This window comes from Rhinatrema bivittatum, chromosome 4 (genome assembly GCF_901001135.1).
Source record: "Rhinatrema bivittatum chromosome 4, aRhiBiv1.1, whole genome shotgun sequence".
Classification (NCBI taxonomy): Eukaryota; Metazoa; Chordata; class Amphibia; order Gymnophiona; family Rhinatrematidae; genus Rhinatrema; species Rhinatrema bivittatum.
In genome coordinates, this window is record NC_042618.1 from 218528576 (window position 1) to 218556435 (window position 27860).

A 27860-nucleotide genomic window follows, 5' to 3' on the forward strand; every position below is an offset into this window, starting at 1 on the left:
ATGGGGGGCAGGATGTGGGTTGGATTTTTGTAAAAATGTTGGTAGTGAATTTACTGCTTGTTTGTTAAAGGCTCCAGATTAACAGTCCTGCAGATTAAAATCCTCCATTTATCCACAGATCAAGCTCCTCTACATTACTTTTCCGGTGTGTTTCAACTCTACTCTAGCAGGACCAACTTTAAGGGTGAGAGGGTAATTCAGTCTGCACAAATGTGTGCAGCCATCTTTGGCCTCTCTTTTTCAGATGACCAACAGTGACAATATTTACTGCCAAACTATGAGGTGGACCCCCATCCACTAGGAACTAGAATGAGACCTCCAACTTATTTCATGTAGGCCACCCGATAGCTTTCAGAAGGTAATGAATTTTGGTCACTGCCAGCCTGAGCCAGGTTTCAATTGATAACCCAAAGGCGAAAGGCTCCGTAACCCTGTGCCACCTCTTAAATCATCCAACCGCCACCACCACCTCCACCTTGTTTACACTCATTCTATGCACTCGTATATATACTACCTCTGTATAATTTACATCTAGCTTGGGCTTAATTTCAAAACTAAAGTTGTCATGAACAGGGTAGCATGGTGAAGGTGACATTGAAACTTTAGTACCTGTCCTGTGGCAAAAGAATAAACCAACCATCTTGGGTAAAAAATGTGAGCTCATAAATTAACAGCAAAGACCTGGTGGGAATTTGGCCTCAGGTTTTCCCTTGTTATCACATACTACATATTCTTATAATAGCAGCTACAAAGGAGCAGGCGTCAGTCAGCCCAGAGGTGACACATACCGTTGACCACATGAGTGTCACTGGCATGAGCGTGCACATTGCTGTTTATTTGCCCAGTGAATATACTTAAGAGCTACTGATGGCATTACATTGGAAGAGGCAAACAAAACTGAAACCTCGCTGAAAATGAGCAGGGTAATGTCTTCCAGCTGCATTTGGCAATAGTTTATGCTGATGACTGAAACTTTCAGGAGCCAGTAAACCTATCTTAAGTCATCTGAAATTACTGAGTCTCTAGCTGCACCTGGAAGAAACTACAAAACACCGGTGTGATAACAGGAATAAGAACAAGTTTATCTTAAAGACCAGCATTGCATTTCTCTAACCTGCTGGTAAAAGTGAAGCCCCATAAAATGTCTGGCCAAGCTTTCTACTTCATAAGAGATTTCCCTGGCTTCAGAGGATTTTCCATGCCTTTGATTTTCTGAAGCAAGAAATACACTTCTGGTATTTATAAAGCTTTGTTCCCCTGTTTATTGTGATTGCAATGTGATTCTTGGAATAAAATAGCTTGTCATTTTATTATCCCATTGGAGTTTGGCAGTTTCTTGCTACACATTTGCTTTACCGTTTGCAGAGAAGTTAAGAATGGAGATTAAAAGAAAAGCATTACCATGAAAAATATATGACTGATTAACTTTTGGGGTATTATATTCCAGTCTTCATGAAATTAGGATTTTATTTGTATCCTCTGGACTAGGATCTCCCCAGCGGACGCTAAGTGTCACATTTCAAATCCAGTTTTAGATGTCACAATCCATTCCCAAAATTATTAAATCTGAGTCTCCACGATTCTTTGATGCAGGGGTGGGGACAAGATCGTTTCCTAGGCTTTTAACATTGTTTAGTTCTAACTCACAGATTAAACTCTCACTCTCTCTCAGACAACAGCAGTAGTAGACAAAAACAGTAGTAGTAAGCAAAGAGTGGTTTCTAATTTAATTTTACTGAAGGATGATGGAATTTGAAAACGTTTCTTTACAGCTTGTAATATTTAAAATTTAGGTTTTCAATAAATTTATGACTCTTCTCTTCCAAATCATTTAACTGGATGATTACAGCCAATTGTCATCCACTGACACTATTCCATTACTTTAGGTGAAGTAGTTTTTAAGCTTCCTTCCCAATAAATGATGGAAAGAGTGTGTTCCAATTTAGGATGGCATTTCCAAGTCCCAATTCCACATCTTTCAATCCTATTGATCAACAACCCCTCTCCTCTCTTCCATATTGAAATACCTGAAAGGGTATTCCCCAGATACCAGTTCCTCCTCTGTTGATCTCCTTGAGATGGCCATGATCCCCCTTGATGGTACCACTGGTCTTCTCTCACCATACTCCTTCTCCCCAGAATGAATGGGGATTCATTCCTCCTTGAGGACACAGATGTACCTATTTATTTATTTAAAATCTTTTCTATACCGTCACTAAGTTATATACCATCGCAACGGTTTACATGTAGGCACATATTTAATGTAGGTAAAAGTGTACTTTAGTACATTCTAACAGGTGCCGTCAGAGGATCGGTTACAATATATCATTAGACAAAATAATTTTTAGAGAAGTGGGTCATGACCGAGTGTACTGAAAGTACTTTTACGGGTAAATTTGTCATACATCATATTATCAATATGCTAGATGTGATGTGGGGTTCATAGACTACTCTACTGTATCGTCCTAAGTACTGTGTGTCGGTGCTTATCTGCTTATTCCTGCATAATTTCTATTTTCCTGTCGCCTTGTAAAATGCCTGTTTAAAAAGCCATGTTTTTAAACTTTTCTTAAATGCCTTGAGATCACTTTGTAATCTGATCTCTGGAGGCATTGTGTTCCAAATTGTGGGTCCTGCTAATGATAAGGCCCTTTCCCTCACTTGGGTTAGTCTTGCTGTTTTAACTGAAGGGATGGTTAGGAGTGTTTTATTTGCTGATCGAAGATTTCTGTGTGGGACGTGTACTCGTAATGCTGTGTTTAGCCAGTCTGATTTCTGATCATGAACTAGTTTATGGATGGTACATAGGGTTTTGTATTTAATTCTGTGTTCAATCGGTAACCAATGTAGTTCCGCTAGGGTTTCGGTTATATGGTCCCTCCTCCTTTTTCCAGTTAGTATTCTAGCTGCTGTGTTGTGTTCTGAAGAATTTGAAGTGGTCTTAACGTAGTATTTGGTAGTCCTATAGTTCTTTCTCTGAGAAAGACAACCCCCCTGATGTTACAGAATCTTGAGTCCCTGGGATACTCAGTTAACACACAAAAAAGGACATTTTTACTTAAAAAGGGGAAACTGAAACAAGAGGCACGAAGAGTGGAAAAACTTTTCTCCTCACACAAAGAAAGGTTTCCAAAAGCAATCAGTGGCTGCCTAGCGGGGCTTTAAATTTCAGCACAAGTCCGGCACCGATCCTCTTCGCGGAAGGAACAGAGAGTGAAGGTAGGCCCGCGCATTCGGCACCCAAGACCCGCCGGGGTAAGGCCCAAAAAAAGCCACTCTTACCCACAGCCGCCCAGGCGCCAACCGCGAGGCACTCACTTCCGCCAGCCCGACCGCCTCCGACCGTGACCGCGAAGCCTCCCGCTGACTGCTCACACCGGGACCAGCCAATCCACGTGGTCCCTCACTCCTGGACAGCCAATCAGTGGCTGCCTAGCGGGGCTTTAAATTTCAGCACAAGTCCGGTGCTGCGTGCCGAGCTTCGCACGCTGAAGGAGTGCGTCAAAGGGGCTGGCCCCTTTGTGCTCCCCTTCGTGCAGCCCCGCAGGGCTTCCCCTACTCTAAGTTTGGCACTACCTGCTCAATCCTCTCTTCTTTTCTGAACGGCCTTCCCTGTGGTCTTCCTGGCAGATTGACTACGCTCCTCTCCTTCCTACCAGCTCCACTATCCCTTCCAAATGAAGCATACCTTCACCATCCCCATCATCAGGAACCTTACCAGAACCCAGCCCAACCACTCATTTTTTCACACCATCCACTAAAAAAGGCTTCTTCCAATTATGATCTCACCCATCACACTACTTGGCCTGTCTTTATTCTCCTTAACTCTGTTTAATGCCCAATCTCTCTCCAAAAAATCTCACATCCTTAACGACTACCTCCTTGACTCTAAACCAGATATCTGTGCAATCACAGAAACCTGGCTAAAACCCACGGACTCTGTTCTAACCAATCAACTCCCCCGCAAATTTATGACATCTTCTCAATCCCAAGACTCAAAAAAAGAGGAGGCAGCCTTCTTCTAGCAGCAAAAAAAGGTTTTAAGCTAACCCTGCAACACTCTAACTCGGTTTCCAATCTGGAATGCGCCTTTTTCAAATCCATTCACCTCCAAATATGCCTTATTTATGCTCCGCCAGGAATTCTTGAAACCGACCCCTCTCCCCTCATTGAATATATCGCAAAGCATCTGATACCCGACATTCCAGCAATTATTATGGGAGACTTCAATTTACATGTGGACATCTCGCCGCACTCTGCCAACTGTGATACTCTCCTATCTTCCCTCAGCTACATGGGATTCAAACAGATCGTTAACACCCCCACTCACAAAGCAGGCCATACATTGGACCTAATCTTCATTAATGAGGGCATCTTTCTCTCTTCCAATCCCATGTGTTCTTCAGTCCCTTGGTCGGACCATCAGATCATCACCACTACACTAGAAACACTAAACCCTACTTCTCTTTCCTTCCCCAAAACTACAATACAATTCAGAAAACCCTGCTCTTTGGATCTCCTAGGTAACCATCTCTCTAAGGAACTGACACAACTGGACCTCTCAGACGCTACTGCTGCCACCTCGTCTTGTTTCAAAATAATCAACAAAGTAGCAGATGTAACGTGCCCTCTCATCACAAAAGTGCTACACCCTTCCCCGGACAACAGAAAACCGTGGTTCACACCTGAATTAAAGTCCCTCAAACAAGACCTCAGAAATAAAGAACACAGATGGTGAAAACCCCCTCCTCCACTACCCTGGCGATTTACAAAGCATCCCTAAACGCCTATAGAAACACCATTCACAAAACAAAGAAAGATTTCTTCGCCAAAAAAATCCACCACTTCATCTTTGACACCAAAGCTCTTTTCTCTTACGTATCAGCCCTCACCAAACCTACTCCACCGACTTTTCCGGACAACCAAGCTCCCAGTCAAGCAATAGAACTTGCAAAATACTTCAAGAACAAAATCATCAATCTCATCAACCCTCTCTCTTCATCCAACCCAGCACCCCTGCCCCCCCCCCCCACCTCTCCCCCTCAATGAACCGCAACTCTCAAAGCCTTAGAGACTACTTCGTCATTTGAGATAGAAAACATCCTTAAGAAACTCAAACCCTCTTCCCACTGCTTAGACATCATCCCTTCAAACCTCCTCATCTCCATCCCAAACATCATTGCTAAACCCATCGCAGAAATTATCAACTGCTCCCTAACTCAAGGACTAGTTCCAGACACTTTAAAGCTTGCCATCTTAAAACCTCTACTAAAAAAAACCCAACGTACCAATAGATGATCCTGTGAACTTCCGCCTTATTGCCAACTTACCCCTCATTGCCAAAATTATGGAGAAAATTGTCAATAAACAACTCTCGGAGTACTTGGAGGAACACAAGATTCTAGCTCCTTCCCAGTATGGATTCCGTAAATCTCTCAACACAGAATCCCTTCTGATTTCCCTCACAGACTCCATCATCTTGAACATGGACAAAAGACAACCTTATCTTCTGGCTCTTCTAGATCTGTCCGCGGCCTTCGACACCGTCAACCATACAGTTCTCCTAGACCGTCTTGCAGATATAGGCATCTCTGGTATGGCCCTCAGCTGGTTCAAATCCTTCCTTTGCAACAGAGCTTTCAAGGTCAAAATTAACAATAAAGAATCTCACCCGGTCATCTCCAACTACGGAGTCCCACAAGGATCTTCCCTTTCACCAACCCTCTTCAACATTTACCTCCTACCTCTCTGCCACCTTCTCTCTAAGCTAAAGATTACACATTATCTATATGCGGACGATATATATATTCTCATACCGATTACTGAATCTCTACATAAAACCCTAAGCTTCTGGAATAGCTGCCTCCAATCAATTAACACGCTCCTCTCCAGTCTCAATCTTGTCCTCAACACCAATAAAACAGAAATCCTCATAATCTCCCAAGACGACAACAACCCTCTTCTCAATGCTCCATTATTGTCGCCTCCCTCTAACCTAAACCACTCGCCCCACGTTAGATCTAGGCGTTCTCTTGGATAACCATCTTAACCTCAAAAAATATGTTAACAACACCACCAAGGAATGCTTTTTCAAACTGCAAGTTCTAAAAAAACTGAAACCCCTCCTACATTTTCACGATTTCCGTCTGGTACTTCAATCTATACTCTTCTCTAAAATCAATTACTGCAACTCTCTACTCCTCGGCCTTCCAGCAACACCATCAAACCTCTCCAGATGTTGCAGAACTCAGCTGCCAGGATTTTGACAAACACAAAAAAAAGAGATCACATCGCCCCTATCCTTTACAACCTCCACTGGCTTCCTATCAAATACAGAATTCTCTATAAAGTCCTTATTATAATCCACAAACACAACCTCTCTCCCATTGAACTTACCATCCAGCTACGTACTCACAACCCCATCAGACCAATTAGAGGAGCCTATCAAGACACGCTATACGTTCCTCCAGCAAAAACAGCCTTTAGAAAACGAGAACTTTCCATAGCAGGCCCCTCACAATGGAATGCTCTTCCTCCAGACCTACGACAAGACCCATGTCCTCTGTCTTTCAAGAAAAAACTCAAAACCTGGCTCTTTAAACTAGCATTCCCAGAATGATGACTTCTGCGTACTATCCAGCTTACCATCCAGCGTACTATCCAGCTTACCATCCAGCCATATCTTAGACCAGCCTGTCCTTTCGTTTTGCACCAGGTCTCTATCTCTATTCCTCAATTTTCAGGGACCTTTGAACCAATCTATGCTCCAATTTTTTAACCTAGCCTCACTTTGACGGTTAGCTCCCATAGATCATGACATTCCCTTATAGCTAGACTCCTTATCCTGACCTGACTAAGTCCGCCATAAGATTCATACCTTGTTAATTAAAAAACTTGTAAGTACATTTATTAATTATCTATCTTAAGTAGAATCTTGTTAATTGTTAGACTTATTAAGTATTTATCAATTTCTGTCCAGATGCATCTTTTCTACTCATGTATGTTTTAAATATGTAGAGTATTGTTCCTGTTGCAATGGGCAAGTTCTTAGCCCAGGTTTCCTATGCAGTTACTTGTCGTTCAATCTGTTCCATGTAACGCTCATATGCAAAGTTTTTTGTTCATTGTAAACCGGTATGATTTGTAGTTTTTTACAGGAATGTCGGTATAAAAAATAGCCTAAATAATAAATAAATAAATAAATGATCTTAAAGACCTCTATCATATCCCCCCTCAGCCATCTCTTCTCCAAGCTGAACAACCCTAATCTCTTCAGCTTTTCCTCATAGGGGAGCTGTTCCATCCCCTTTATCATTTTGGTGCCCTTCTCTGTACCTTCTCCATCGCAACTATATCTTTTTTGAGATGCGGAGACCAAAATTGTACACAGTATTCAAGGTGCGGTCTCACCATGGAGCGATATAGAGGCATTATGACATTTTCCGTTCTATTAACCATCCCCTTCCTAATAATTCCTAACATTCTGTTTGCTTTTTTGACTGCTGCAGCACACTGAGCCGACGATTTTAAAGTATTATCCACTATAATGCCTAGATCTTTTTCCTGGTGGTAGCTCCTAATATGGAACCTAACATCATGTAACTTCTGCATGGATTATTTTCCCTATATGCAACACCTTGCTCTTGTCCACATTAAATTTCATTTGCCCAATTTTCCAGTCTTGCAAGGTCCTCCTGATATTTATCACAATCCGCTTGTGATTTAACTACTCTGAATAATTTTGTATCATCCACAAATTTGATAACCTTACTCATCGTATTCCTTTCCAGATCATTTATATATATATATTGAAAAGCACCGGTCCAAGTACAGATCCCTGAGGCACTCCACTGTTTACCCTTTTCCACTGAGAAAATTGACCATTTAATCCTACTCTCTGTTTCCTGTCTTTTAACCAGTTTACAATCCACGAAAGGACATCGCCTCCTATCCCATGACTTTTTAGTTTTCTTAGAAGCCTCTCATGAGGGACTTTGTCAAACGCCTTCTGAAAATCCAAATATACTACATCTACCGGTTCACCTTTATCCACATATTTATTAACCTCTTCAAAAAAATGAAGCAGAATTGTTAGGCAATGCTCTAGCATTTGTGTAAACTGCAGAACTCTGAGGTAACTAGCTTTACCTCTGAACCTCTGGTGTGTGCAAGACCTTGTGGTTTAAAAGCATCTTACAAGCTGTGCTACAGTTAGGGGTCCATAATCAGCTGCTGAGTGGCTACTTAAGTTAACTGGATATACCTATCTAGAATCCGGCTAACTTAACTGGGATATTCAATGGCGTGACAGTGCTGCTGAATATACCTGGCTATCTTAAAATTAGCCAGATAAGTATATCTGGTTAACTATAGGACAGCCCTACAGCTAACTCTGGCCAGCCCCGAAATGTCTCCTGACCACCCTTGGACCATCCAGAATTTAGCCACATATGGCTTGGCTTCAAATATCACTGCTTTGCCATTTAGACGGATAACTTTTAGTTACCCTTCTAAATGGCATCTGAATATCGGCCTCTTAGTTAATTTTAGCTCTGGATCAGGATAGAAGAAAAGTCCATGCATTTGAATTTGAAAATCTGTTCTGGGAAAATAAGATGAGTATTGTTTATTGATTACTGTTTTCAATTTTTTACTCATCTTTCCACTATGGTGCTCAAGGTGAGTTATAACAAATTCAAATAGTATCAAATCATAAACAGTTCAAAGAAAATAAAAGAATCAATACAAATTCAGTAAAAAAAAACCAATTTCATTCATAAATTATCAGTCTAATTTGTACTCATCCAAAACTTTGCAGAATAAACTTAGAAAACTGAAAAGTGAAAATTAAAACTAAACAGCAAAGTAAAGAGAGAGACATTCAAAATGATAATAAAAAATACAAAGTTAGCATAGGTGTAGGCATAACCATAAGATTTGAAAGCCACTTCCTATTTTTTTTTACCTTTTTTTTAAAATTTTACCTGCCAGAGGCAGTTCCAAGGAGTTCTCACCTGCCCCACTGTTAAATTATTTTCTGAAAACAAGAATGTGCCACAGAATGGAGAAGATCTAGCAAGAGTAGCCTCATATGAAATCAACAGGACATCCTGAATCCTATTTAAAGGTGTTTCACAGAGAGAAAACCCCCTAGCTCTTTAAATTAGGACTGACTTTTTTTCTTATGACCCACAGTCAGGTAGTCATCTTAACTTGGTCCAGTTTCTCAAACAAGACATGTATTGCCAACCAAATCTCGGGAAAGGAAATAAAGATAAAACCTTAAGTTCAAACACAAAGCTGAAATTCCCCAGGTTAAGAAATGGTGCTGGAATCATCACAGGATATGGTCAATACCACAAGCCGGAGCTGGGAATAAGGCAGCTAAAATGAAGCATGTCTGGCAGAGTGATATAGGGGTTAATGTTTGCTATTATTGTGAAGTGAATATTGATTATTGTAATGTATGCACCAAAAGTCTGACTCCAGCTATAAGAGGATTCCACGTCACACAGAAAAAAAATCAAAATTTTTCTCTAGAAATAATGATAACCTAACAATACAGAGCCAGAAAATGTGCACACGATTCTCCAATCACTTCACTGTTCGCCATATGAAAGAATGTTTAAAATATGATAGAAGCTACAGTTTTCTCTAGAGACCCTGAGGCCAATATTCAGCGCCACTTAGCCAGATAAGTGGTGAATTATCGGATTGAGTGGCAGCAGCTGAATATCCAGCTCCATTCAGCGGTTAGTCAGATAGTGGTGGGCGGGATATGGACATTTCAGGGAGGAGCTACTTATCTGATTAACTTAGATGGATAAGTAGTGATATTTTAACTTATCTGGTTAAATAGACCAAATAAGTTAGATCTGCTCAATAGCAGGTCTAAAGTTAGCTGGATGAGACTTAGCCGACTAAATAATGAAGGGGATATTCAGCAGCATAACCGTGCTGCTGAATATCCCTTGTAAGTTAGCCGGATAAGTCTTATTCGGCTAACTTAGGCCTGGATTTTCTAAGGTCGTAGACCTTAGAAAATCCGGTGGTAACGGGGGGCGGGCCTGTGAAAGCCGGCAGCCATCGCACCACTGCAGTGCGCTGGTTGCCGGCTTTCGCACCAAATAACTACACCATAAAAGGTATAGTTATTCGGCGTGAAACTGGCGGTGATAAGGGTCCTTACCTTTCACCGCCAGCGATGTCTCCGCAGAGTCGGCCCCGGTGCTGCCCTGACTCCTTCTCTTCCGGGGCTGAATCCGCCCTGGCTCCGCCCCGATTTAGTGATCGCGTGCAATCGCTTTTGAAAAAGACCCCCTTACTTAATTGCATATCTTTGAATCTCTACTCCCGTGTTTTCAAAAGTCTCATTCTGTGCCTATGAAAAAAATTATTAGAGACATAGGGGTAGATTTTCAGACGTGTGCGCGGGTGTACATGTGCGCGCTACCCGGCGCACACACATATGCCCGATTTTATAACAAAAATCAAACAAAAATTAAAATTGGGCGTCGGCGCATGCAAGGGGATGCACAATTGTGCACGTTGCCGCGCTGCCTTCCCCTGTTCCCTACCCCCCATTCCACCTTCCCTTCCTCTACCTCCCCCGTCCTTTCCCCCTACCTTTTTCTTATTTTTTCTTTTGTTTCAAAACTTACTTCAGCCCCGCCCCTTTTTGCAAGCCCCGGGACTTACACACGTTCCGGGGCTTTACATGTGTCGCCGGGCACATGTAACGCCCCGGAAATCTTTTGAAAATCTGCCCCATAGAAACTTTTTTTTTTTAAAGGAAGGAACAGATCCAGAAGAAATTGAAACAATTCCTCATAGAAGAGAAAAGGGGCTAGGCCTAAGATGAATTAAATTACAAAAATAGAATAAATGTTATGAAATAATGTATTTGTTATGGTAACCTGCTTTAACTACTAATGATTTTTACAAGTTTAATTTAAAAGACATTCTGTCCTGTATTATTTTTCATTTTCTGTTGTAAAATCCTCTTTTATGCTGTAAATACCTCTATCAATGTTTAGCCATTTAAGTCTTTTTTGGCAGCTTCTGTGAGAGACTTTAAGATGCTATCACTGAATTGATAAGTAAGTTTCTTTTTCACTTTTTTAATTTCCCCAGTCCTGGAGTAGTTTCGCAGGGCTCTAGCCATTTTCTGGTAGGTCATGACTTTCCTGTTGCCTTTCCTGTCACCCCATATCTCTGCAAGTTTCTCCTTGTTCTTGGAAGAGAACTGGAAGACTCCAGTGTAGGGCTGTATCCAGGAAACATAGTGCCTCATCAAGGGATCCTCCAGCATTTCAAACAGAAACTGGAACAGGCGCGTTTTCTTCCCTGAAAGAAATCCGAAGTACAGTACGATAAGATAGAGGGATAGTAACTATTAAACAGCCACGTGGGCGTACATATACACTCGTGTGCCGGCTCGCGCGAATGGATGCGGCCATTTTACACCATACGCTCGTGCTCTGCCCAAACCATCCCCACACCCTGCCCCTTTTTAATTTTTTGATTTCTGCGCCTACCGGGAGATATGCGTGTGCTCAGGCCCTTCTTAAAATCCACACAGTGCACACCAACCCAAGACACACGCATATCGTCCGGCTTTGCCACGTGTAGGGCTTTTAAATTCTGCCTGTAAGAGTATTTCCCCTTAGACATCGTTTTGCAAATAAAATACAGGCCGATACAGTAAAGTGCGCTCTGGTGGAGCGCACTGTTAGCCCATGTTCGGCCGTGCGTTTTCGACGCGCTATTTTTTACCCCTTATACAGGGGGAGTCGGTGGTGTCTTCGCTGCCAGCAATAACGTTACCAACATTATCGTCGGCAGTAGTGCGCCGAGTAGCACCACCTTTCACGGTGGTGCTATTCGGTGCGAAAGCCGGCAGCAAAGACACCACGGTGGTGCGAAGGCTGCAGGCTTTCACAGGCCCGTCCCCCGCCTTTGCCCCCTTCCCCCCGTTTTCGCTGGATTCATCATTCTGCGATGAATTTAGCTGGATAAATCGGGGTCATTCCAGGGAGAAGCAGAGTTAGCTGGATAAGTTAACTGGCTATTCGGAGTTAGCCAGTTAACTTATTCAGCTAACTCTGGATGGGCCGTAGGGATGTGCTAAAGTTAGCCAGGTATACATAACTGGCTAACTTTAAGATATCCATGTATATTCAGCAGAGGCTGAATATGTACCTCGCCCTTCCTTACTCAAGGCCTCCTATTTGTTTTTTGCTGTGTGTTCTGTTTTGATTAGATTGTAAGCATCAAGTAGTCGAAACTGTCCATTTTGAGTGTAATTTTCAAAGGCATTTCCATGGGTAAAATGGTGCTTTACCTGTGAAACTGATCTGTTATAAAATTGCCCCTTCACCATGCTATACCTGTCTAATTCTTAATTTTTGTAATCCGCTTTAAGACCAAACCTGGTAAGAAGCAAGATATCATATGCTTGCAAATAAGTGAATAATAAATATGACAGTGTTTCCCGACGCTCTCCTGGAGGCACTACTAACTAGTGCGTGAGATAGATTTGCATACACTGGAGACCCATGCGAATCTATCTCATGCAATTTCATTGTGGCAATCCTGAAAACCCAACGTCCAGGACAGGGTTTGGAAATAGTGAGATATGGCATTTCGGGTGTGGAAGTGATTCAAGGAGAACTCTGGCTATGTACGTTGTTGCTAGTCAGCCTTTTCTTGTCTAGTGTGAAGTAGGTATGCAATCTCGATCTGTTGAAGACTGAGAAATGCACTTATCAGTACAGAGCCCAGATTGATACATATATTTCAGCTGACAAACTTTAGATCTTTTAAAGGAGCTGCATGATTTAATGATTCCTGTTTTTTGCAGATCGCTCCTCAATATTCTTCGCCTGTCCACACATGCATATACAGAAACCCTAATTCTGATATACAGTTCAAAATCCTCGCAAGTACTCGGTCAACGGTGTGCGCAGTCAGTTGCCCCCCCAAAAATGGTAAAAATAGCACTGTCCTTTTGTTCTTGTTACTTTTTCAATTAAAAAAAAAGATTAAAAAAAATCAAAAAGGTTTTCTTTTTTACAGCAATTAGATTTTTGAACAAGCAATATTCTGCCTAAAACTGATTCCTCTGGCTTATTATCAAATGCCCATCGCTTACTTTTTTCATTTTTCCTGTTGAAGCATCCAACCCTACAATCCAATGTAGGGCTCTCACAGATCTGAGTTGTCACAGAAACAGCTGAATTAGGAAAAGACTCAGGATGTGTCCACTGGGTAAGTTCACACTGAAAAAGAAAAACAGCCTCACATCAAGTTGCCCCATCAGAACGCACACTGAAACATTCAGTCTTATCTCCTTCATCTCTAATAATCTTTGTTCTGTGATCACTTCCCCAGTTTTACTGCTCCTTATACAGTGTTTGAATTCTAGAGAGTTTGAGGCAAGAACCGCACATTAATTGAAATTGTTTATGTATTACAGAAGTATATATTTAAGTTTTTAAAATCATCTTACGATACATCTTATGTGCCTCCCCCGGTCTGGCATGTCTGGTCTGTTGCAAATGTTCGTGTTATCTGCAAACAGGCACATGTTCCCTTCCCACTTTTCCCTGGTGTCACTTAAAAAAGACATTGAAGCGGACCGGAGCTATCGCTGATCCCTGTGACATTCTGCTGGTCACTTTCTCCATGTACCAGGAAAGACCACCACTTTCTGAGTTCTCTCGCACAACCAACTTCTCATCCAGTTCAGCATTTGTTTCCATATCCCAGTCTGCCTAGCTTGCTCACCAGTCTTCTGTGTGGAACAGTATCAAAGGTTATATTGAAATCCAGACAGGCTACATCTGTTGTGCACCCCCCGCTCCCATACCACACCGCATCCCTGTAACCGGCTGCCTTCAAAATGTTGTATTATTTTGTCTTTTAATAGTGTTTCTATTCCCTCGCTAACCACTGCAATTAAACTAGCAGGTCCGTAGATTTCCATTGTCTTCTTGGTCCCACTCTGGTGGAATAGTTTTACATATGCTCTTCTCCCATTTCTTGTAACCTAACTTATTTGGTGGATTTGCTGACTAAATATGAGCCTGTTCGGGTACTATTTTCTTCCCAACAATCCATTATCAAGTTCCTCTTTGGTGAATGCAAAACTTTCTTTGGCTCATTGTACGGCTTTTAGCTGTTTTGGACTGCTTTTCTGGAACTCCATTCCATTGGAGTTGAGGAATAAAGTAAATTATCTGAGATGCAGGAAGTGGGCCAAAGCATGGCTTTTATAACAGTCTTTCCCTGGGTTGAGAGCACTTGGTTACAATATGGGGCATCAGAATATGTCAGGGTAGGTTTGGTCAGCGATAAAGAATTTTTTCCTGTGAAATTTAATTACTGATGATTTTTATGATTATTGCATTAATTTGTTTTGTTATTGTTGGATTTGATGTAGTTTTATTTTGATTGGTTTACAGTTCTACTCCACTTTGATGTTTTCGACAGAAGGCGGAATATCAAATTTTAACAAACAGATAGACCTCGCCTGTTCAAGTGATAGTTTGAACAGATTGTACTAGTGTGTTTAACAAGACAAGAAACTTGGTTCAGCGGACTTGTTTTCTTTGCAGCACTGGCAGGTAATAAATATCATCTGCACATCATTTGACTGACACAGTCCATACCACAAAACACAAACAGAAAGTTCTCTCTAGCCCCAACAGCGGAAGGCATAGTCAGTAGAAGCAGATGATCTGATTTGTAGGGGTGTCAAAAATGATATACTATCTGGAGGTTTTAGGACTGGATCTGGAAAATATGTCCCTTACAGCTCCATAAGTGATCTCCAACAGGAATTGGTGCCCTCGACATAATCCTGTCAATTTTGGGGCTTGGTGTGGGTTCATATATCCTGCTATTGTCCTGACATCAATCCATATTTACATGCTATCATGTAATAGGTTTATATTTCTGTGGAGCTCCTTTTGGTTCTCTGCCAGGCTAGGATTAAACCAGGTCTTGTGTGAGGAGGAGACATAATAATAGTATGGGCGGTCAGCACCCCCGTGTGGGAGAAGGTGAATGGCGAGTTCGAGTTTTCATTTCCCTTGCAGGGGGCAGCCTGCTTTTGATTGTCCCCTGTTTTGCTTGTATTGAAGGGAAAGGCTTCCGGAGGTTCTTAGAAAGAGTCAGAAAGTTTTCCTTTATTTTGAAGAACCATTTTTTTATAACACATGATTTTCCTGAGCTGGGATTCATGCATTTTTTTCTCTCTTTTCTGTAAAAGGATTTTACTTTACCTTTTTCTAGGTTCCCATCACCCAGGGGTTCAATGTTTTCTTTTGACATCAAAAAGGGGGAAGTCGCCCATCCATAGGACAAAAAGAAGGAAGGGGTGGAAGGAGATTGAGCGGACCCTCTATAAGGGCTCACATACATCTGTCGAAGATCTCAAGAGGAGAGCAGTGCAACAAGTATCCTTCTGATGCTATGAGGAGAAAGGATGATGTGAAAGAAAACTGCTGGAGAGGTGGGAAGCACCTGTGACTGACAAGACATTTAACTCACCAACTTTATGGGAAGGAAGCTTAGAGCTGCCCCTTTCCATGGGAAAGGAGAGGAAGGATACATTTCAAGGATTTGGATTATTGGCTTTTGCATCTATTAATAAATTAAAGAACTGAAGAGGTCAAAAATTATATTAAGGAACTTAACTGTAATATCTTGAGATGTAAGTGCAGCTGTAAAGATCATTTCATCAATACACATCATTTCAGGAAACGTATTGTTGGAAACCAAAGCTGCTTCCAGTGTGCTTCCTAACATATAAATGAGGTAACACTCATCACTGCTGTATTCAATAATTTTATTCTGAGACGTACATCCATGTCATACACAGGGCCTAGAAGAAGGGAATCCTGACCACTCAGATCATATAACATCAGGGGAAGATGTAGAATAAAACCTGTGTGTGAGATATGGCCTCACGGATTACATTTCATTGCTTCTTGAACAAAGTTAAACTACAAAGTCATAACAAACCAGATAAGAACAATACCATTTGAAATATCTTACCAGTTCATTTTTGAATAATTCAGCATCGGAAAGTGCAGAAAGATGAAGCCTTGAACTGCAATTGTAGTGTCTAGTTTGCAAGGGGAATTCAAAGCAGTTTTCATCTAAATCCAATCATAAACATAATTATTATTTAGTTAAACACAAAATAGTGTGGATGGGCAGACTAGATGGGCCATATGGTCTTTTTCTGCTGTAATCTTTCTATGTTTCTGTGTCTCTGCTATTAGTGATGAACCATGATGGAACGATTGGCAGAATAGCTTGATGTAAATATTTACGTATGAGTTTATTAATCTTGGTTACATGTTTATGTTTTGAAGAGAGTAGATGGCTCATTTTCTAGCTGATATTCTGGGTGAGGACCTGAATAGGTACCTCAGGCCGAGAAGACACCTGTGAAATCTGTTTTGGCTTTTTTTAAGCCATATCATAGGGTGAGCTAATATCAGCCATTCAGGCCCAGCACGACTGGGTGTGCATACCATGCATTTGCACGGGGCAGCACACCCAGGGGGGAGGGCAGCGGGCCATTTCTGATGTGCTCAGCAGGAAGAAAACAGGAAGAAGATGGTGGCGGCAAGAATTCCTGATATGCTCGCTGGGCTCCCAGCCCCGTGAGCAGAAAGAGAGCGGCAATGGCGGCGCATACTCATGGGGAGGAACCAGGCCTAGTCCCTGGCCCCATAGGAACAAGTGGCAACAGCTGAAATTATTACTTCCTGGCGGGATTCCACTCCTCACAGGCAGAAAGACAACCCTCAGGCCAGAGCTGGAGTATTACGTGCTCAAACGTTTCCCACACCCCACAGACAGAAAAAAAAAAAGAGACCCGTGAGTGGAGTGGAAGGGAAGGGAAGAGAAAGTGAAAGTGTGAGTGAGAGGGAATGGCATGGGAGGGGAGAGGAGGGTGTGAGAGAGGGGATGGAATATAAAGGGGGTGAGAAGAGAGAGAGGGAAAAAGGGGGAGTAGGTGAGTGTGAAAGGGGAGAAAAGGAAAGCAAAAGGGGCAGAGAAGAAATGTGCATATGTGTATGAGAGCATGTGAGTGAGCATGTATGTGAGTGAGCATGTGTGTGTGAGAGCATGTGAGAGTGAGCATGTGTATGTCTGTGAGAGCATGTGAGTGAGTGATCTTTGTGAGAGAGCAGGTAAGAGTGTGAGCATGTGTGTATATGTGTGAGAAAGAGAGAGCATGAGTGTGAGAAAGCTTGTGTGTGTGACAGCATGTGACTGTGTGAGTGAGTGCATGTGTGTGAGAATGAATATATGTGTGTTAAAAAGTATGTGTATATGAGAGAGAGTGGACAAAGGTTTTAGGTAGCCCCCCATTCCCCCATTACTCCAGGCCAATTTCAGTGACTGGAAATCAAAAGCTCCCTGGTATGAAAAGCTGGACTTTTTTTAATCCATATTAGTTTTAATTATTATTGATGTTATTTGATGTGTCTGCTATTTTTATTTATTTTATTGATTTTTGGGAACTTTGAAAATTTTTTATGAATTTAATTTTAGAATGTTATTCTATTTGTCAGCTGTCTTGAAATATTTATTTTTGTATTTGTATGATTTTACTATTATGACTTTTATATTTCCTGATTTTATTGTTTTATGAGGAATGGTGATGTTTCTGTTTTTCCATTGTTGCACTGCATACTGAGTCTATTAGCAATTTTCAGTTCAGTATGTGTCTGCACATTTCTATTTAGACTTTTTATGTTTTGTCTATGTTCTGGTGTATAATGGAAGTGAGGTATTCTGCTATTGTATAGTTTCTGTATAGAGATCTATAACAACCTGTCTTGTTCTGTTTTTTCTATTATGGGGTGTATTGGTGTTTTAGCTGATGTAATATCTGTAATGTTGCATTTTCATGGGTAGGATTTTCACTGTTTTCAGTGCTGGCAGTTAGTGCAGTCTTGGTATCAGAGGTTTACTATATTGTAATTGTAGTTCAGTTTATTCATGGCTTTTTGAGGGCTAAGCCCAAACCAATGCACTTTACAATAGGCCTAATATCATAGGGGCTCAAAGTGTCTTTTTTGCAGGGTTTTCTCATTGGCATCACAGCATTGTATGTAAATATTGTTGCACGATATATTTTTACATCAGAAGACTGTACTTTGAATGTCCTTTTTATGTAAAATCTGTTATTCATAGATCTTTTTAATTGTGTGTGGTGAGAGCTGGGGGAACGGGGGAAGCGTAAGGGTGCAAGGTTTGCTGAGCACCTAATACCCTTGCACTGGTCCTGAAAAAGAGCGCCACGCACAGACCCTCACCATTCACCCATCTCCCACTTCCCCAGAGTGCAAATACTGGGGAAGGGTGGGAAGCAGATGGTAGGGTTGTGAGGAGTGCGACAGGATTGCCAGCTTCTTAAAAATAGCCCTGACACTCTTATCTGCCACACCTCTGGGAACTCTGATCCCTGCTTGCCCACTTCCCCAGCATTTCAAATCATTGAAAGGGCCAGACTCCCAGGGAGACATCTCCTCCTTGCCATCTCAGTGATTTGACCTGTGTTATGCCATGCCTTGGAGGGTGGGAGGGGAGGGGAGGGGCGCGCCATCTCTTCCCATGCCTCAGGTAGGAGATTGCCTTGAACCACCCCTATGTCTATGTGAGAGCCTGTCTGCTTGTGTGTTTGTGTATGTTTGTGTGCCTGTGAGAGCCCAAGTGTCACATATAGGCTCTCATAGGCGCTCGCATGCGCACACACACACAAAGGAGTAGATTTTAAAAGATGCGCATGTGCATAGACATGCCAATTTTATAACATGCGCACGCCGGCACACACATGTTATAAAATCTGGTGGCCGCGCGCATATGCGCGCCGGATTTTACAATCCACGCGCGCATGTGCGGGCGACGCGCGCAGGAGACTACAATTTTTGCAAATGACACGCAGCAACGTAATCGGCCCTTCCCCAGTGAAGCGGACTGGGAGGGAACTTCCATACCCCCCCCTACCGAAACCCCCTCCCTCTTCCCCTCTCCTCCCCACCCCCTAAACCCGTCCCAGCAACTTGCATTTTTTTTTTTTGTTTTACTACTTACTGCTCCCCTGAAGCAGAATTAGTTTGCGCCGGTGCACGCTTCCCCAGAACAGCAGCTAATGGCCTCCGTCCCGCCCCACCCCGCCACTCCCCACCCAGAACATGGCACCCAGCCCGCCCCTTTCTCAGGGTCCTGCACTTGTGCGCGTATCGCCATTTACGCGCGTGGACAGGCCCTTTTGAAATGCGCGCGGCACGTGCAGGGCCCAGCTACGCACCTAAATACTGACTTTTACATATGTGGCCAATTACAAATTCGGCTAATAATCTATTAGTGAGTGAGAGGGAACTTGGGTATGTTAGAGAGGAGGGTGTGAGAGAATGAATGTTATTGTGAGTGTGTGAGAGGGAAGATAACATTTGTGGGGCCCTATCTCCCCCAATCCATGACAGTCTCGGGGTGACTGGAAATTAGAAGATCCCAGGTACGGAGAGCAGAAGATATTTTTAATCCTTATTATTTTAATTATTGAGCGTAATTTGATGATTCTGCTCTTTCAAAATATTTAATTTTTTTGGGGGGTGGAATAGAACATTTTTTAGTTATTGGATTTTTTATTTATCAGATGTTTTGAAATATTTTACTGGTGTTTGGGAAATGTTGGATATTCTATTCATTAACTGGTTTGACATATTTATTCTTTTCTTGAATATGATTTTACTATTATGATTGATGTTTTTATATTTCTTGATTTTATTATTTCAAGTTTTTATGAAGAATGGTAACGTTTCTGTTTTTCCATTGTTGCTCTGCATATAGAGGCTGGCTCGATGTGGGTTCCAGTTCAGTTCTTTCCAGCATGTTTCTGTTTATACCTTCTGATCTCTTTATTCTGTATTTGGTCAGGGTCTCTCTGTGTTCTGCATATGTGACCGAGGTGAGGTATTTTGCTGGCATGTAATTCCTGTGTAGGGATCTATAGCAGTCTGGTTTCCTAATAAGAGTTTTATTGATGTTCTAGGACCTGGCATAATGTGTGCAGTGTAGCCTTTTCATATATAAGATTGTTAGGGTTTTTTGGATATGGGCAGTTCACTCTATTGTAATGGTAATTCTGTTTTTCATGGCTTTCTGAGGGCCAAGCCCACACCCAGCATGCATTACAAAAAGTCCAATTCCATAGGAGCTCCAAGTGGGTTTTTTTTTGCAGAATTTTCTGGTTGGCACCACAGCAATGCATCTAAATATAATATGCATGTTACAAGTGATATTATTGCCTTATAAGACTGTACTTTTGAATGTTCTTTTCATGTAAAATTAGTTATAAATGCATAATTTAATTGTGTGTGTCTGTAAAGGGTGTGGGAGTGTGTATGTGTGTGTGTGTGTGTGTGTGTGTGTGGGGTGGCGTGTGTGCAAGGCTGTAAGGTTTGCCTAGTGCACCTCGTACCCTTCCTTATCCTTGGGTTCTGGGGTGGGGGGGCGTGTCAGTTTTTAAAAATATAGGTTGCAGGACGGAGCTGGGCTTTATTTGATGGGCCCAGGACAGGCACTGAATGAATCGGGGGGGCTGCACAGTCATTTTTCACCCAAGGCAGCAAAAAAGCTAGCACTGGCCCTGCAGTTATTGTTATTGCTTTCAATACTTGCATGGTAGTCAGTATGATCTGACGTGCTCTTTGTAGTGCATGCACATGGCCTGCATGGCAGCTGTGTATCTGGGGTACGATTGTCGTTCACTCTTGCACAGCATGCCCTACAGTGTGCTGCATGGTTATTCTGGTAGCTTATGGGACGTAGTTAATTTATGAGTCTTGTTGTGTTAAGAGTGGGGAAGCGCTTGTGTGTGAAGTAACTTAGTGGCAGTCAGGTACACATGCTCCCCATTTTAAGCGCTCCATTTCCTTTTCCTTACCACATAATAATGAGATTTCAATGCTTCTAACTTTGCCACATGCTCTTCCATATTGCATCTCTTTGTGTTATTCATTTCTGTGTAAATGTTCCTCTCTTCATGTGTCTGCTTTCTGAATTTGTATGTAGGCATGGTGCTAAAGATGGATCCTATAATTTGTTCTAAAATCTTACGGAAAGGTTAGGTTTGCGTAGCATACCTGTTTTATTTTACAGCACTATCACAGCATTCTGGTCCTCTGACTAAAGGACTAGCATCACCAAGCCTTGGAAGGGAGGAAAGAAACCAAGCTATGCCCCTCCGCTATTAACGTAGCCTCGCAGTTGAAGGCAGACATTTCTTTCTTGTGCATCTGCTTAAGGAGAAGGACACTATAGTATGCTGTAGTGCTATACATAGTTTTGTCTCAAATAAATAGTTTTTCTAAAGAAGCAACTGAAAAGGAAGGGGGAAAAGGTTAGCATTCATAAACTACAAGAGATCACAAAAAGAGGAAGACAAGCAACAGTATCTGGAAAAATTAAGAGAAGCTGGGAAAATAGTCAGGAATGCAAAAATTCAAATATGATAACATGGTAAAATGGGAGGACAAGACTTTTTTTTAGATATGTTAGTGATAGAAGGAAGTATAAAAGTGGCATTGAGAGACTCAGAGGTGAAGGGGAGGAATATTTATGTAGAGGCTGATGAGGAAAAAGCAAAATAGTTTAACAAATATTTCTATTCAGTGTTCACTCTGGAAGGGCCTGGAGCAGGACCACATAAAACGAACACAAATAAGTTTGGAAGTGAGGTAAACCTCAATCAATTTTCAGAATAGTGTGTTCGTGAGGAGCTAACTAAACTTAAAGTAGATATGGCAATGGGGCCAGATGGGATACATCTGAGGGTACTATGGGAACTTACAGATGTCCTGGCAGCTCTGCTGGCTGACTTTTTCAATGCCCCTGTATAGGTCCCTGGTGAGACCACACTTGGAATACTGTGTACAATTCTGGAAACCGCACCTTCAAAAGGATATAAACAGGATGAAGTCGGTCCAGTGGGTGGCTACTAAAATGGTCAGTGGTCTTCATTCTAAAGCATATGGGGATAGACTTAAAGATTTAAACATGTACACCCTAGAGGAGCAATATGATAGGGACATTCAAATATCTCAAATTTCCATGCAGAGGAGGTGAGCTTTTTTTGTTGGCAAGGAGGCTCTACAAAAGGTCCTGAGATGAGGTTGAAAGGGGGTAGACTCAGGAGTAATCCTAGGAAACATTTCTTTTTAGAGAGGGTGGTGGATGTGTGGAGCAGTCTCCCAGTGGAAGTGGTGGAGACAAAAACAGTATCTGAATTCAAGAAAGCAAAGCATGGGATAATTACAGGGGATCTCTAAGGAAGTGATGAGAATTATAATACTAAATGAATTGGATGGATGGGCAGACTGGATAGGCCGTATGGTTTTTTTCTGCCATCATCTTTCTATGTTAACTAAGGTGTGAGGTGATCAGAAAGGGATTGCAAGCATATATAACATACGTTGGGTGCAAGTGTGAACGCGTGAAATGTGACAGAATGTGTGACAGAGGGAAAGAGTTAACAGTGGTAAAAGAAAGAAAAATTAGATTTTCATTTGAATGATAGAGATAATTTGAATGCAAGCATGGAGAATGTTTAAGTGGAGCTTAAATATAGGCGCAGCTTGTTAAACTGGGGGGAAAGGGGGAATTATGTGATAAAGTAAATGAAGAAAGTTTGTGGTAGGATAATGTCTTACTTTCCTCAAGCATTAAATATTTTTTAATGTGTCAAAATAGCTCCTGTAAGAGCTGCTTAATGGGAGAAGCCCCGTCTTCTCTGGTTCTCAGCTCACTGCTCTAACCTCTAGGCGACTCCTCCACTCCTTTCACAACACTTGCTATTCTTTTTTCATGTCCAGTATTCACCCTTTAGAGTATGGTCAGGCAACGAACTTGAAATGTGACTTGAACCAGACAGATTACACAGATTTCAGCAGGTAATACAGGTTTTTCCTCCAGATGTGCTGAGGAAATCTATGTCTGATGTCACTGTGGGCCGACCTTAAGAACTGGACCCCAAGGGGGTCACTCCCAAAGGGCTGAAATCAAAAAGGGTCACCACTTTGGGATAATCCTTTGGAGGCACAGGGAGCATTATTGGGGGGGGGGGGGGGGGGAGGAATTAATGGGGTGAGAATGTGGGTTTAATTATCCCTGCCCCTTGTGGGAGGGGCAGAGGAAGGCAATAGCAATTGTTTTGTTTGTTTTATTATATATAAGTAATCGTATTTTATGATGTTCTTTTGATATCTGCTGTTGTTTATTTGATGTATTTACTGCTGCTATGTTGTGAGCTGTTTTAGGTTCCTTGTCGGCGAAAGGCAGCATATAAATCAAAAACGTAATGTAATATAGCAGGCAAGCCAATGCAAGAAAATCCAAGGTGCACAGGGACCGGAGACCTCAGGACCTTTAAGAAATTGCTGGAGACCTTCTTATTTAAGCAGGCATTCTCTTACTCGAAAATGCAGCAAAAGGGTACAGAGAATTGGATTAGATTTCAAGTTGTTTTTAACATTTTGTATGTTTATTATCAACGATACGATTAGTTTAAACTTGTGCTATCTAAGAGATAAACATCGTGGGGGGTAATTTTCAAAAGGATTTACATATGCAAATGTGACAACTATTGTAGCAATTTTCAAAAGCCATTTCATTGCATAAAGTGCACTTACGCGAGTAAATCCTATGGACAATTCAATAGCATATACTGAAGCAATTTTCAATAGGCAACTTACTCGGGTTAAGTGCATTTACTTGAGTAAAACTCTGTTGTACACGTGTAAATGCTTTTTAAAATCAGGCCCTGTATGTTTTAACTGTAATCCGCATTGGGCGGACCATAAATCTTTTAAATAAACAAATACATTCCTTGAGGATTTTGCTGCAACTTTTCCTTTAGATTAAGTTTGTTGATCCAATTAGACTTTTCATGTGTTCATTGACCCAGGTGGCAAACTTATTTTAAAGAGATCCATACATCCCTCTGCCTGAGGCCAAAATTAATTTGGGTGAATTTAGACCTAAAAGATTACAATACAAGACCTTGGAATATTTTAGATCAGTGGGGAGCAAGGCGCGCAAATATACTACAGGAAATATAATTATTATTAACACTTGAGTGATTTTTTTCAGACTTAAATGTATGGATACTGTAACAACCCATCAATTTTTTTTCTCTTAAAATACCAGCCATCTCAGTATTACATATTTTCTTATTTTATATATATATATCTCTTTTGTCCTTTGTTGGTTTGTGACATCATGTTTTGGGCAGAATTAACAATTTTAAATACGAACTCATGACAAATATGAAGGCAGGGTCTTCAAAAAGATCATGTCTATAAAGATAGTGAAGTGTCTTAGACCTGACACTGTTTTGACATCATTGCTGCTGTGATGCCTACGAGAAGCATTTTTTCTAATTTTTCTAATCTTTCTCATTTGACGTTAGGATACATGCTGTTTGGGGGGTTCCTTGTATATTCTGGATTAGACACGGGGTTCTGATGTATATTGTGCTTTGCACTGTATGGGCCATGCGGTTGCATTTGCTTTGTATTCCTGTTATATGACTATTTGTTTTGGCTATCTTGGCTAGACTGTAAGCTCCACGAAACAGGGAGTGTCTCTTGTACGTTTGTGTGTAGAGCTGTGTATGTCTAATAGTGGTGTTATATAAATAACTAGTAGCAGCTGCAGAATAGTTTTCAATACAAGATGCTTTTATCCCCCCCCTGGCAGCAAGCTTCAAATGCAGTAAATGATATAACAGTGGCACCCAGTGGTGCTACCAGTTAGTTATATTTGCCTCTCCCTAAAGTTATGCCTGCCTTTTTCTTAGACCCAACAGGATGCCATCCATTGCAGATCAACTACTCTTGCAATTGGCACTGCTGGACGTGGTATCCGAACATTCTGATTGGATCGCTCAGTGGTCATGATCTGAAGAGGGTTCTATGCATATTCACTTCCCTCTTGGTAAGCTGATTTTGTAGAAGCCATATCCTCAAAGGCATAAAAACTGGTGACTGACGGTGGTGTATCATAATAACTACAGAATATAGATGTGACAACATTCTGCTCTAATTTGTTACTGTATTTACAAGTACCAATAGAAAGAGGAACACGAAAGAACAATAATGCATTCTTTTTTATTTGTTATAAGGGAACACAGGTTTGCTGGACATAATAATAGTCCCTGTGCTAGATATTTACTTTCTGTCACTGAACTGTCTGATAATATAGCCTGTGAGGCAAGGCTTTCAGATGTGTATTAGTGATCACAGTTCATCTGATTTGCAGGTTGTTATTGTGAAATGAAGCAAACTCTTGTTTTTTGTATTTTTACAAGCCATTGGTTGCCTTTTTGCAATAAAGATCTGCTCTATGCTTACAAGCTCCAACCTAACACCTAAAGCAGCTCTCACTTGCCTGAGAGATGATACTGGAGGACATGCACATCCCTCTGATCCTGAGGCTTCAGCTGCTGCTCCTCCTCCTCCTGCTCTTCCAGAAACTCCAGGATAACTTCCAGATCTGTGCTGGTATTCTTCAAGCATGCAGTAAAATACAAATAAACAAATAAATAAATAAAACAAAGGTAAAGTGCATTTTAAATCAGAATGTCTTCTTAGGTGTCAAAAAAAGCAGACACTGAAGTAAACAATATATATGCTACATATGTCTCTATGCAGTAGATTTTTGTAGCTTCCTTTGAAATGATTCTGAGATTTATAAGCAGAAAGGAAGCTTTTTTTCCCTTTACCATTTTCAGTGTGGTCTTGTAGACTAATGGCGTTCAATCTTCACAAGCTGAATTTAAAATAGTATCAGAAATTAAAAAAAAAAAAGAAATACATGTCATAATGGGGTAAAAAAGCAAATCAGAATTGACTCTTTTCCCCAATAAAGCCTGCTGTTTCTGGAAACCATTTTACTATAGTGCTCAAAAAACTTGCCTTCACCTTTTTAGGTAGATGCAAAGTTATATTTCCCTATTTATATCCTCCTCATAAAAAAAAAAAACCCAACAACTCTCTAAACTATGCAATTTAGAGGAGAGGTTGGAGGTTTTATCTGCATCATATAAGAGCCATGGCAACAAATAATCCCTGTCAAAACTACAAGATCCTGAGTTTTCCCACTGATAAGGGCTGGAGCCTGCAGGTGGCAAGTCACAAATTAGGATGTAAAGGTTTTATTTCCTTGTATTCTGACAGCTTACCAGAGTATGCTCAGCAAGGGGCAGACTTTTTTTTAAAAAAGAATCTGGGTTATTGTTAAGTCTTGTACCACTATATATTAAGACCGGGAAGCTAAAGCATGTTGTGACAGTCTGAGAAGGGCAATGGTATGCTCACTGATGAGGAAAACAACTCTTAACCCCAATGGTTTAAATAACTTCTGCCTGGTGACCAGAGGCAGACTGCAGGAAAATATCACCCCGGGGGATTATTTCAAAACCGGCCCATGGGGGTATCTGAATCCCTCATTCAGTTTCCCTGCAGCACATATGACAACAGCTCCCAAAAGCGCACCAAGTTAACCCTGGAACCTGGTAGAATTGAGCCAAAATATCTCCAAAATAAACTTCATCTTTCCTAAATAACTAATAGCTGGGTTTATCAAATTGCTGTAAAGGGAGACGTACGAACGAAACAGTGCACTCTTTTATGAAGATCTGATGTCCTTCGGAGTGAGGAAACTCACACAAAGATGAGATTTGTACAATGTTCTCTCACCCTGGGGCTCCCCCTCCCGGAGGAGTGTTAAAATGAATGGGGGGGACTCATGAGATCCGCTCCCCCCTCCCCCGCTGCAGGATTATGCAGAAAACTGCAGAAGCTGCTCCGCTTCCTGAAACCTGGGCTTTTTTAATGCCCCACAGGGCGAATGCCGATGCATCCTGCTCATTCCGGCCATGGCAATTCAGCCTTCTTCTCCAGGCTCTACTTCCTCTTCCAGTCCGCAGGGGCAGGAAGAAGTAAGTGCAATTGCAGTGGACCACCTGGAAGTGTCACGAGTCTTGCTCTGGACAGGTCTGGTGGAAGGTGCCCCAAACCTGTAGCACTATAGGCAGCCGCCTAGACCACCTTGAGCCTCAATCAGCCCTGCCCCTTGGAGCTTCATATCCTGGCCCCTAGCTCTACAGCTTTTTTTTCCATTGGAAAAGATTTGATTCTTGAGCATTATTATTAATACCTTTCAGGTATCATATCACTCCTGTCCCTTCTCTCCTGTAGGGTATACACATTTAGATCCTTCAATCTTAACTCATATGACTTTTGGTGAAGACTCTGAACGATCTTAATTGCCTTCTCTGGGCCACTTCTGACCTACCTCTATCCTTTTTGAGATATGGCCTCCAGAAATTAGCACAGTGTTCCAGGCAAGGCCTCACCAATAACCTCTACAGGGGCATTGCCACCTCCTTATTCTTGCTGGTTATGCCTCTCTATACAGCCAGGCATACACCTGGCCCTAGTCACAGTCTTATATTTTATTAGTTGAACTTATTACTCACGTTTCTAAATGAGAAATTCACCCAAGGCAGGGTTCAAAAGTAAAATGGCTACATATAATCTGGGGTATATGCAGTATGACATTGAAAAGATGCATAATTTATACTAAACTTCAAGTCATTATTGATGCCTACTTTAGATAAATACATGTTAACACTATGAGCTTAACAATGGACTAATTACATATGATTTTCAACCAAATACTGGGGCAGATTTTAAAAAGTTGCGCGAGCGTGTACTTTAGTTGCGCAGCAGGCGCGAACAAAAGTACGCCTGATTTTATAAGATACG

At 41.5% G+C, this 27860-nt stretch overlaps 1 long non-coding RNA gene across 1 annotated transcript; it reads left to right on the forward strand.

The window, feature by feature from the left end:
• The first annotated feature begins 887 nt into the window (after positions 1–887).
• Positions 888–27842, forward strand: LOC115089489. The gene is made up of 3 exons (XR_003856113.1): positions 888–1235; positions 24890–25026; positions 25400–27842. It is a non-coding gene; the product is annotated as an uncharacterized LOC115089489 (long non-coding RNA).
• The last annotated feature ends 18 nt before the right edge of the window (positions 27843–27860 follow it).